The sequence below is a fragment of the Orcinus orca genome, chromosome 5, assembly GCF_937001465.1.
Source record: "Orcinus orca chromosome 5, mOrcOrc1.1, whole genome shotgun sequence".
NCBI lineage: Eukaryota > Metazoa > Chordata > Mammalia > Artiodactyla > Delphinidae > Orcinus > Orcinus orca.
In genome coordinates this window covers 29,101,415-29,113,993 of record NC_064563.1, presented here as the reverse complement: position 1 = coordinate 29,113,993, position 12,579 = coordinate 29,101,415, and positions in this window count along the sequence as shown.

The window sequence follows — 12,579 nt, the reverse complement described above, 5'->3', positions numbered from 1 at the left end:
CCTGGAGGGAGGGACCTCATACTCAAAACCCTTAAAAGAATACTTTTTTAATCCTTTGACCTTGGAATACTTCACAGTTTCTTGATATTTTAGGTGTGCACTTAATCGGATGGAGTACACATTTACTTATAAGTGTGCCTGGGAATTAGTTCTTTTGATGGTTGTAATGAGGCTATAGGATTACATGGTCTCGAAGCTTCCTTTGCAGTTCTAAAATGTCAGGAAGGACTCTCTGGAGTATGGAGCTGTAGGGGGCCAGGGTGTCACCCACCAGAATGAAAGGGCTGAAGATGCTGGAGGAGTCTGAGACCATCTCTACCCACTCTAAGAGAGCTGAGCAAGGGACTTACTTCCTACTTTTCCATCCAGTTTAGAAACCATGTAGACACTGTCTAAAAGGAAAGTGATGAAACTACTTTCTTTGGGGAATGTCTAATATTCATTTTCCTCCCCAGCTTCTTAGAATAATGAAGAAGGCAAGATAAAACAACGAAATGGTGCCACTCCCCAAGGGCCACTTGCTGCGCTTTATAATCGTGTTTCTGCCACCCTGTAGAAAACAATACTTCCTACAGCGACATCCCCCTCGGAGTGTTCATGCGTCCTCATGCTTAGAAACGGATGCTACTGCAGGTCTTGCTGACTGTTTGGAGGAGGCGAGGGCTGAGCAGGTGTCTGGCATCTAGATGAACCTCATGACAGGGGAACAAACTTAGTCATGAGTTTTTAGAGAAATCAGTTAATCTAGTCTGGATGCCTACTGTGGATGAAGAATGTCTCCTGCCATATCAGTAAACGAAGGATGTTGCAGCCATCAAGCCAGCAGCCACCGGAGCCGTCCCCAACTCTGTACCCTGGTGGCATTCAGGATGGAGAAAAGCAGGATACCGGCCCTAGACAGTTAAAGGCCTATCAGAGGAATGATTTCAATGAGCCCAGACCCTTGCATCTTCCCATGCATAGAAAAGCGCTAAATTCATGAACTTGACATGTCTGGTTTTCTTTAATTAACAGTAATCTTTGATGTTCCCAACTACCTGGTTTTACTGCAAAACTCCTGTGTATCCTGACTCCCCCCTGTCCTCTTGGGAGCAGGTCCCTCAGAGCGATCTGAGAAGTGGCCTCCCAGGCTTGAGTCCTCAGAAAGTCCACCAAATAAAACATAATTTTCAACTTTTAGATTGTGCTTTTTTTTTTTGTTTTTTAGTCAACTACTCTATGCTGAGTCTCTGTGCTATGGAGTAGTGATATAAAGATGGACAGGATGCAACGTCTGGCCTTAAGGAACTCACCATCTAGAGGAGGAGACAGCAAGGACAACGGTGTGGGCTGTGATATGATGAGGGAAGGAAGCCCAGGGGTAGGAGTGGAGAGGCAAGACACCTAATTGACCTGAGACAGCAGAGATTTCTGGAAGGATCTGAAGGCAGTGAATTTCAAGATGAGTCCTAAATAATGGGTAGTAATTAGTCTGGTAAAGGTATGTGTGGCAGTCTGATATGTGAAAGGATGGTACCAGAATCTGCAGCTCCTATGCATTCCCTGAGGAACGGCAGTGGGTGTGAAGAGGAAGGAGGGGAGGGAGAGTGGCCACAGGGGCCACAACATGAAGGCCTTGCATGAGGCAGGGAATTCTCTGGCGTCTAAAATCCTTCCCATTTCTGAAATTCTAGGGCACGCTGGTGCCTGACAATATTGGGGGCTGGAGTATTACCCAATATGATGGCGGGACTGAAGATACTGAAGGATTCTGAAACCATCTCTACCTGTTCTAGAATATCCATAGCTGATTACACTTGTTCCTTTTTCTGTTAGTTGTTTGAAAACCATGTAGACACTATATGAACAGAAAGTTATGGAACCTCCATGCTGTAGAGATTTGCTTGAATCGTGAAGGCAATGGGGAGCCATTGAAGATTATTAAGCAAGGAAGTAAACTGGTTTATGTATTCTTTTAGAGAGGTCAGTCTGCAGGGGCAGAGAGGAGGAGGGTGCATCTGAGGTCAGGGGCGGGAGGCGAGAGGACCAGTGTTTTCGTGGACCATCTGCAAGTAATGGAAGAGTCATGATGCTTTTCCATTGCTGCAGCAGCCATGGTTGGGGCCAGTGCAGGATGGCAGAGGGCGAGGGATGCCTCTGGAGTCCCGAGAGAAGCAGACTGAAGCCCTGCCTGCTCGGGCGCTCTGTCTGCCCAGCCACCCACTTCAGCCCCCATCGTCATGGTCACCTTGCCTTACTTCCTGATTGTCCCACCTCTGGACATTTAAGCCAGCCTGATCCAACCTGCCCCAGACCCAAGCTCCTTACCCTCCCGTCCCAAACCTGCCCTTCTCCTCCTTGCTCTGTTTCGGACACTGGCACAACCCTCCTCTCAGCTTCCCACACTGGAAGCCTGGTCTGGATTTCTCCCTCCACAGTCTACATGCAACCAACCTCTGAGTTCTGCCAGTTTCACTTCCTAAATATTTCTGGACTCCACTGCCCTCAGTCCAGCCCTCATTACCCCTGGCCTGGGTTTCTGCCAAGGATTCCTAGCTATTCGGCCTCCATAGGCTCTGTCCGTTGGGAGCTTGTCAATAATGCCTTTCTGAGATGCCCTTCTGATCCCCCATATTTCTCGGCACCACGTGAGTTCTATTTCCCTTTTAAGGCAAACCGAGAATTGAATGCTCCAAGAAGCCTGGCTCATCCTCGGGCTGGGTCAGGGCACCTTTCCTCATGTTCCAATAGCCTCCTGGCTTCCTTCCTCGTGGCGTTTCCCACCTGCACTGTAACTGTTTTCTCTTCACTCATCTCTTCATACGCTCCCACAGGACAGTGATTCTGTTGGGTTTGTTTCGGGGAGCTCCAAAGAACAAGGCTTGACACAGTCTTAAGAGACACTTAATATATATTTGCTGAGGAAATGTGAAACAATAGGCAACATTACTGAATCCTGGTGCCTGGTCCTGTGCTTACTTAAGTGATCTCCTTGGGCTTCACATCATCCCTATCAGGGAGGTGTTATTACTCTTATCCCCCTTTATAGGTGAGGAAATGGAGGGTTAGAAGTTGAAGTGTCAGAGCCAGAATTTAATCCCAAGCACACATACTCCGGAGCTTGTGTTCTTTATCACAAATGGACTCGCGCGCTACCACAGTGAGGAGAGCTGGGGTCCCAGGGGCCACTCTCACTGCAGAGCAGCTGCCCTCTGGAAATGAAACATGGGTAAGCGGATGGGTTCAGGGGCTTTCCCTGCTTGGCTTGCAATAGCTGGGGAACCAAGTGCATTTTTTTTTTTTTTCCGCGGTACGCGGGCCTCTCGCTGTTATGGCCTCTCCCGTTGTGGAGCACAGGCTCCGGACGCGCAGGCTCAGCGGCCATGGCTCACGGGTCCAGCCGCTCCGCGGCATGTGGGATCCTCCCGGACCGGGGCACGAACCCGTGTCCCCTGCATCGGCAGGCAGACTCTCAACCACTGCGCCACCAGGGAAGCCCCCAAGTGCATTTTTAACCCATCCCCTGCCTTACTTCCAGGCTACAAGCCTGACTGCACCTCAGACCGTGTCCTGCCACGTCTCACCTTTCTTCTTCCCTCTGCCTCTGGACTGTGAATGGGGGGGTTGAATTGCCCTTTCCTTCCATGCTGCCTCTGATGTAACTTTCTGGGTGAATAGTGTGGAAACAAGTCCTAAGGGCTGACATGTCCCGAAGCCTGGCCTTGTGGGAGCTTCTCCCCACAGCCTGGCTCACCCTGCTCTCCAGCTGGAGCCAGCAGTCCACCTTGACCAGGGGCAGAGGAGGTGGAGGTGCTTCTCCATCTTTCTTCCTGTGCATGGCTTAGCCTAGCTCAGGCCTGGGGCACAGCAAGGAGCTCGATAAATACTTGCTAAGTTCAATTGAAAACCATCCTGCAAGCAGAGACCTGTGATTTGCTGGGGGATGTTCCAGCCATTCCCAGAAGGGGGGATTTGTATAAGATGTCCATTGCCTCTGCCTCCTAGAGCCCAGGGAGGGTAAACTCCCCATGAGACCCAGAGGATTAATACAAGAAAAAAGTCATCATAATACCTTTATTGCTCCCATTGAAGACATTTTCACATGTGGCAGTCTTTTAAGAAGCAGGATTGAGTCATGTTTATTTCTATATCAGAGAATCAAATCTCAGGTGTTGTAAGGTTTGGGTATCCTGGAGAAAATGGTTTGTGTATGTGTGCATGTGAGGATGGTGAGTATTTAAAGGCTAAAGGGGTTAACTTCTCTGGGAGCATACAATTCTTTGGAGGTTTTGTGGGTACAAGTCTAAGACTGCAAAATCTGAGATGTGAGTCTCTCTTCAAGACCTAATCGATGGTCATCTTACTACTTCCTATAACAGACACTTGTAATTCAGTCTCCTTAATTTTAAATTTTCTTTGAAAAGCAATAAGAGGAATCATTTCCAAGAAGTGGAAAGTTTCCCAATACATGTCACCTTTGGCTTCCTTTGGAGTGAACTGCGTTAGCCATAACCTCGTCTGCAGGTAGAAGAAGCGGCCAGCTGCCCACACTGCCTATTTGTGGATTTCCATTTATTTTCAAGCTGCCAAATGGCACGGGTAGAGCACTGGACCCAAAGGCAGGCAGGACTCCACAGTTGGGAGGGAAGAGACCTTAGAGCTTGGCAAAGAAATTGGCAAAGAGTGCTCCGCCAGCCCAGGCCAGGAGGTACTTGGCAAATGGAGGTATCCGATGGCCAGCAAAGCACCTCACAGTGTGAGGACAGAGGCACAGTGTGGAATCTAAACTGCCTATCACCAAGGACTTGGGTGGACATGTCCAAATCAGACACTTCTCAAGCATGGTCAGCAACTAAGCAGTTTAATTTGCAGATCTCTGTCCAGGCTACAGGAGCACCGCTTGTCCAGGATTCCCATCTCTTTTTTTTTTTTTTTTCGGTACGCGGGCCTCTCACTGTTGTGGCCTCTCCCGTTGCAGAGCACAGGCTCCGGACGCGCAGGCTCAGCGGCCGTGTCTCACGGGCCCAGCCGCTCCGCGGCATGTGGGATCTTCCCAGACCGGGGCACGAACCCGTGTCCCCTGCATCGGCTGGCGGACTCTCAACCACTGCGCCACCAGGGAAGCCCCCCATCTCTTTTTTCAGTTGTCAGTTTTTACAGGATATGTGCCCTGGTCTGTGAAACCCAGCAGACCATGTTCCATTGCTCAGAACTACCAAAAGTATCTCTTTTCAGAAGTCCATTTTCATTTCCCTCAACGGCAGTCTTGTTTTATTTTTATTAAAAGTGAAAATTCTGTGCCTCTCTCCAGTGCATTTCCCATCCATGCAAGTATATTTTCCTCTTTAGTCTTTGGACAGGGGTGAAATTTAGAGTTTTCTCATCAGCGGGGGCCATCTCTGCTCTACCAGGAGTAGAGGTGATCTGGAGGGAGAGGTCTTGGCATGAATAAGTCAAGTTGCCTCATGGATTTTCTAAACACCCACTTTATTCTATTCCTCTCCCATCTCCACAGCAGCTAGAGAGGCTTCCACCTACTCCCCACCAATCTCAACTTCCCTGTGCAAAACTCCCAGGTGGAAATAAACTAAGGGTTTCAGCAGAACTGCAATGACATGTCTCAAAATAATGTGCCGCTTTGGCTATTTCCAGATTTATGAGACCATTTGTTTTCCTAAGACCCCACTTTGTAGTTGGATGAGATGCAGTTGGAGAGGCAGCGCTTGCAAGGATAACCCAGAGCTGGAATCTGAATGCCTCCCAATACTTCCTTGGATTGAAAACCCAAGTGGCAGGAGGGAATCTCGGATCTGTACATGGGAGCTACATGGGAGATGCCTTTGCTTCTGCTGTGGCAGGAACAGCCTACCTCCGAATGGCATGTGGCTTCTCTCCTTGGTATTTTAAGAAACTGTCTGTCTTGGGCTCTAGTTAATCATAATTTCCCCACAATTCAATTAAAACTGGCAGGCAAAAATGATCTCCTTTTTCATAGCCTTGATTACATGTTAGGACCGATTCCAGGACATTAGCTCCTGGCGTCTGGAATCTTGGAGTCTGGAAGGGAAGTGCACTTCTGGGTCAGCCTGGGTTGCAAGTGGTCCTGCCCCAGGTTCCCTATCTAAGTTGTTTGTTTGTTGTTGCCTCTAAAACCTCATTCGGGAACTCAGCGTGCTCTCTGCTCATCTGGGAGTCCTGTCTATACTGGAAGTCTCTCTTCCATGAACTGGTGACAGCAGCACAGCACACAGCTGTGAAAACACAATGCGGGGGATCTGCTGGACTTGGGAAATCTCTCCCTCAGAAAGTGACAAGGCAGAGACTAAATCAGGAACATGCCCATACTTGCTCCCTGACCTGAGAGTGACAAATTAGGCCTGAGTGAGCAATGGGCTTTTTAGATAGCACTCCACATCTGTGTCCTGGGGAGCCACCAACAGTTGTCTCAAATGCCCTTTGAGATATGTTTGGAAGAGAGATTTTCGCAAGCCCTAACTGTCCTGCTCTGTGATCACCCACTGTGCAACTTACTCCAGCGTCCTCCTGCTTCCTGGGGAAATGCAGACTCCTGGTGAGAAACAGAGAGCCCCCCTGCCACCCTGCGCTGGCCCAAAGTCAGCTGCCCTGACAAAGCAGAACCTGCTGACCCCCTTCATAAAACATAACTGGGGTCTGTCACATGGGCACACTGGGGAGGGGAGGCTGGGTTCAGTAGCCCTGATTCCGCCTTCTGTTGCTCACCTTCTCCTTGGAGACTCCTGGCGAGTCACTGCAGCCATCACCAAGGTAGCTTCAGGTGGTGCCACTCCCCTTCTAAATCCTAATGATTTGCTGCTTCTCACTGATTTCCCTGTGGGCAGCACCTGGCAACAGGCAGGAATACTTAACCAAGACTCCACTACAAGATCCCGGATAAGACCAGGGAAATAAACACACACGATAACTGGCAGCTCAATCCATCTGGGGTCCCAAGAGAGGTGTCCCCGACCATCCCCCATAGCCAGGGGCCATCTCCATCTATCACTGTGGCCAGCACATCCTAACCCCTCAATTTCAGGCTCTTCTAGGGATGCTGCCCCTTTTGAGTCCCAAGTCCTCCTTCCAAGCTACAGTGTCTTGTCAGAGAACCATCTGCTTCCACAGGGCATGCCCCGCACTCCCTTTCTCAGGTTTCCTGGCCCCTGACCCTCATTACCAAAATCCAACACACGTTCCCAGCCTCTCCTGGGGGGTGGGGTGATGTAGGTGAAATCAGCACATGTCCTTCTAGAGGCAGTAAGCAGCGAGCAGTAGACATAAGTAGAAGTGGTGAGGTTTGGAATACCAACAAATCTCTCCTCTCATCCCTCCTCACTGGGCGAACTGTCTCACACCAACTTCCTTTGGGGAGTGCCTGGCTAAACGATGGAAGACCCCTGTGGCAAGCAATTCATTTTTACAACGAATGTAACGTATTTAATCATTAACAGTGCTTTCATGTCCTACACTCTTTTGTCGTTGTCTCTGTTCTCACCTGCCTCCCCTTCGTGATGTGAGAGTCTTGCGCAGAAGAGCTGTGGGTCTTTTAAACTTTATTTTTTATGTCCATCGAAAGAGCTTTCAGCAAACACTACCTGAGGGAGTCGTGACCAGCAGGGACAGTTTTGTGATTGTCCTGTCTGCGACCTGTGGCCTGGAATGGAGACAAGGTTAGACCACAAGGATGTTTAACAATTACACTTTAATAGCTTACATTGTAGCTACCATAGCATCTAATGAAAATAAAAATGTCTTGAGTGCCAACTGTGTGTGTGTCTGGCCTGTGCTAGACGCTCAGGGGACTTACAGCTCCAAACTCCAAACGAAAGCCAATCCTGGTTTTTGTCACAGTCACTTCTGTGCTTTGCGTGTAGTTTTGCCAATATATGAATCCATTCATAAGACATATAATTTCCTTTTGCCTAGGTTTGAAATTTTATAGGAATGTAATAATGCCACATATAGTCAGTCCTTTGTGGCTGGCTTTTCTTGCTTGACATTATGTTTTGGGGATTTATCCATGTTTTTCGAGACTATAGCAGTAGTTTATTAATTTTCATTGCCTTATCATATTCCACTGAATGCACAATGTATTTATCCCTTCTACTGTGTGTTGACATTTGTGCTGTTTTCAGTTTGGAATGATCACAGTGTGGCAATAAACAGTCATACATGTCTCCTGGGTCCAGGTGTGCAACAGTTTCTCTAGGGTAAATGTCTGGGCGTGGTGCTCTTTGGTCACTGGATGTGTATCTTAAATTTTCCTATGTAACAATTTGTCAAAGAATTGTGACACTTTCCACTCACACCAACAGGATAAGATAGTTCCTGTTGTTTCACATTGTCATCAATGTTAGGTATGATCAGGCTTTTAGGTTTGGACAATCTGGTGGTTATAATTCTCGTAAATAATTAATAACATATATTCAGAATACTAGACGTTAGTAGCTGAGGTATATCACAAATAACTTCTCACAGTTGAGGCTCTTATTTTCACTCTCTTTGTGGTACTAGATGAATACATACTTTTAATTTAATGTAATCACATTTATTGATCATTTCCTTTATGGTTATACTACTTCTTATGTATTGTTTAAAAAAAAACAACTCCTCTACCTCAAGGTCATGAGGCTAGTCTCCTATCTTATCTTTTAAATATAATTTTGCCTTTCATGCAGGGTTTTTTGCTTTTCTGTTTTTTGGGTTGTTTTGGTTGTGCCACGTGGCTTACAGGATCTTAGTTCCCTGACCAGGGACTGAACCTGGGCCCATGGCAGTTAAAGCTCCAAATCCCAACCACTGGACAGCTAGGGAGCTCCCTCATGTAGGTTTCTTAACGCACTTGGAGTTGGTGTGTCCCAGTACAATTGATGGAAAGGCATTATGTCCTCATTGGTATCCAATAATCTTTTATCCATACTTGCTTGGGTATGTTTCTTTATACTTTATTCTACTCTACTGGACCGTTTGTTTCTATCTTAATTATTACAGCTTTGTAATAAGTCTTGACACAAAGTAAGGCAAGATCTTCCAACTCGTTCTGAAAATGTCTTGGTTTTTCTCGGTCCTTTGTACTTATGAATATATTTTAGATTAATGTGTAAAGCTCCATAAAACAAAAAGATAAAGGACTCTTTTTGGATTTTTAAATTTAGATATAATTGACATATAACACTGTATAAGTTTAAGGTATACAACATGTTGGTTTGATACATTTATATATTGTAATCTGAAAGGCACCATAATGTTAGCTAACACCTCTATCCTATCACATATCTATCATTTCTTTTTTGTGGTGAGAACAATTAAAATCTAGTCTCTTAGCAACTTGGAAGTTTATAATACAGTATTGTTGACTATAACTGCTATACTGTACATTAGATCTACAGAACTTATTTACCTTCTGGGTGCAAGTTTATAGCCTTAAACAACATCTTCCCAGTTCCCCCACCCCTTGTCCCTGGTAATCACCATTCTACTCTGTCTTTATGAGCGTGGCTTTTTAGATTCCACATGTAAGTGAGATCATACAGTATTTGTCTTCTCTGTCGGACTTATCTCATTTACATAATGCCCTTAAGGTCCATCCATGTTGTTGCAAATGTCAGGATTTCCTTTTATGTCATGGCTGAGTAATATTTCATTGTATATAGTATATACCACATCTTTAAAAAATTAAAACTTGAATCACCATATGATCCAGCAATTCCTCTCCTGGGTATATATCTGAAGGACTTGAAATCAGTATCTTGAAGAGATATTTAAACCCCCATGTTCATTGTAGCATTGTTTGGAAGCAACATGAGAGTCCATCAGTGGATGAATGGATGAGGAAAATGTGAGATATATATATATACATAGTACATATACATAACGATATATTATTCAGCATTTTTGAGTTCTTATTGGGATTGCGTTGAATTGATATGTTATTTTGGAGGGAAATGACATCTTTCAAATAAAAAATACTCTTGATCTCATAACTTATCTCTAGACATTTATTTAGGTCTGTTTAATGTTTCTTGATAATGTTTTATCATATTCCCTGTTGAGGTCTTTTATTGTAATTATTTTTGGGTTTTTTTGATGTTTCTATTTTTATTATTTGTGCCTGGTATATAGAAAGGTAAATGATTTGAGCATATTATTTTTCTTTCTTTCTTTCTTTCTTTTTTGTGTTACATGGGCTTCTCACTGTTGTGGCCTCTCCCGTTGCGGAGCACAGGCTCCGGACGCGCAGGCTCAGCGGCCATGGCACGGACCCAGCCGCTCCGCGGCATGTGGGATCTTCCCGGACCGGGGTACGAACCCGTATCCCCTGCATCGGCAGGCGGACTCTCAACCACTGCGCCACCAGGGAAACCCCCCTGAGCATATTATTTTTGTATCCCGTAATCTTGCTAAATGCTTTTATTGATTCTAATGATTTTTCTATAGAGTTTTTTACATTCCACATTTACAATCTTATAATTTGCAAACAGTAATAGTTTGTTTCCTTTTTTCTCCAATCTTTATACCTTTTTTCTTTTTTCCCCAATCTTTATTCTTTCTTTCTATCTTTCTTTCTCTTTCTGTCTTTCTTTCTTTCTTTCTTTTCTTTCTTTTTTCTTTTCTTTCCTTCTTTCTTTCTTTCTTTCTCTTTCTTCCTTTCTTTTCTTCCTTCCTTCCTTCCTTTCTTTCTTCCTTCCTTCCAATCATCATAGTGATTTGATATTTGCATACAATAAGTCTAGTAACAATCTGTCCCTGTACAAAGTTATTACAATATTATTGACCATGATCCTTATACTGTGTATTACATCCCTGTGAGTTATTTATTATAGAACTGGAAGTTTGTACCTTTTAATTCCCTTTACCTGTTTCACCCACTCTATCTCTCTCCCTTCTGGCAACCACCCATTTGTTCCTTATCTATGAGTCTGTTTTCTTTTTTGTTTGTTTGTTTGTTTTGTTTTTTAGATTCCATATATAAGTGAGATCATATGATACTTGTCTTTCTCTGTCTGACTTATTTCACTTAGCATAGTGCCCTCTAGATCCATCCATGGATCTAGAGGCAAATGGCAAGGCTTCATTTTTTCTTATGTCTGAGTAGTATTCCATTGTGTGTATATATATACAAGTATATGTATATCATATCTTTTGTATTCATCCATCTATCCATGAACACTTAGGTTGCTTCCATATCTTGACTATTGTAAATAATGCTACAATGAACATTGGTGTGCATATATCTTTTTGAATTAGTGTTTTTGTTTTCTTCAGGTAAATACCCAGAAGTGAAATTGCTGAATTATATGACTGTTCTATTTAATTTTTGAGGAAACTCCCTACTGTTTTTCATAATGCCTGCACTTGTTTATAATTCCACCAAAAATGCACGAGGGCTCCCTTTTCTTCACATCGTTTCCAACACTTGTTATTTATTGTATTTTTGGCGATAGCCATTCTGTCAAGTATGAGCTGATATTTCACTGTGGTTTTGATTTACATTTTTTAGATGATCAGTGATGTTGAGCATCTTTTCATATGTCTGTTGGCCATCTGTAGTCTTTGGAAAAATGTTCAGGTCTTCTGCTCATATTTTAATTGCGTTGTTTGCTTTTTTGATATTGAGTTGTATGAGTTCTTTGTTTATTTTGAATATTAACCCCCAATGGATATTTCATCTGCAAATATCTTCTATCATTAAGTAGGCTGCTTTTTAATTTTCTTGCTAGTTTCCTTCAATGTGCAAAAGCTTTTTAGTTTGATGTGGTCCCATTTGTTTATTTTTGCTTTGTTTTCCTTGCCTGAGGAGACAGATCCCAAAAAATATTGCTAAGACCAATGTCAAAGAGTGCACTGCCTGTGTTTTCTTCTAGGAATTTTATGGTTTGGTCTTACTAATTCATTTTGAGTTTATTTTTGTACATGGTGTGAGAAAGTAGTCCAGGTTCATTTTTTTGCATATAGCATTTCAGTTTTTTCCAACACCATTTATAAAACACGCTGTCTTTTCCCCATTGTATATTCTTGCCTCCTTATTGTAGATTAATTGACCATATAAGTGTGGTTTATTTCTGGTCTCTCTATTCCCTTCTAATGATCTGTCTGTTTTTGCACCAGTACCATATTGTTTTAATTACTGTAACTTTGTAGCATAGTTTGAAAACAGGGAGCGAATACCTCCAGCTTTGTTCCTCTTTCTCAAGATTGTTTTGGCTATTTGGGGTCTTCTGTGGTTCCATACAAGTTTTAAAATTACTTGTTCTAGTTTTGTGAATATTGCCATTGGCATTTAGATAGAGATTGCATTGAATCTGTAGATTGCCTTGGCTCATATAGTCATTTTAATAATATTAATTCTTCCAGTTCATGATCATGGTATATCTTTCCATTGTTTGTGTTGTCTTTAATTTTTTTAAATCAATGTCTTATAGTTTACCAAGTACAAGTCCTTTACCTTCTTGATCAGATTTATTCCTAGGTATTTTATTCTTTTTGATGCAATTGAAAATGCGATTGTTTTTTAATTTTTCTTACTGAGAGTTTGTTGTTAGTATAAAGAAATGCAACAGATTTCTGTATATTAATTTTCTA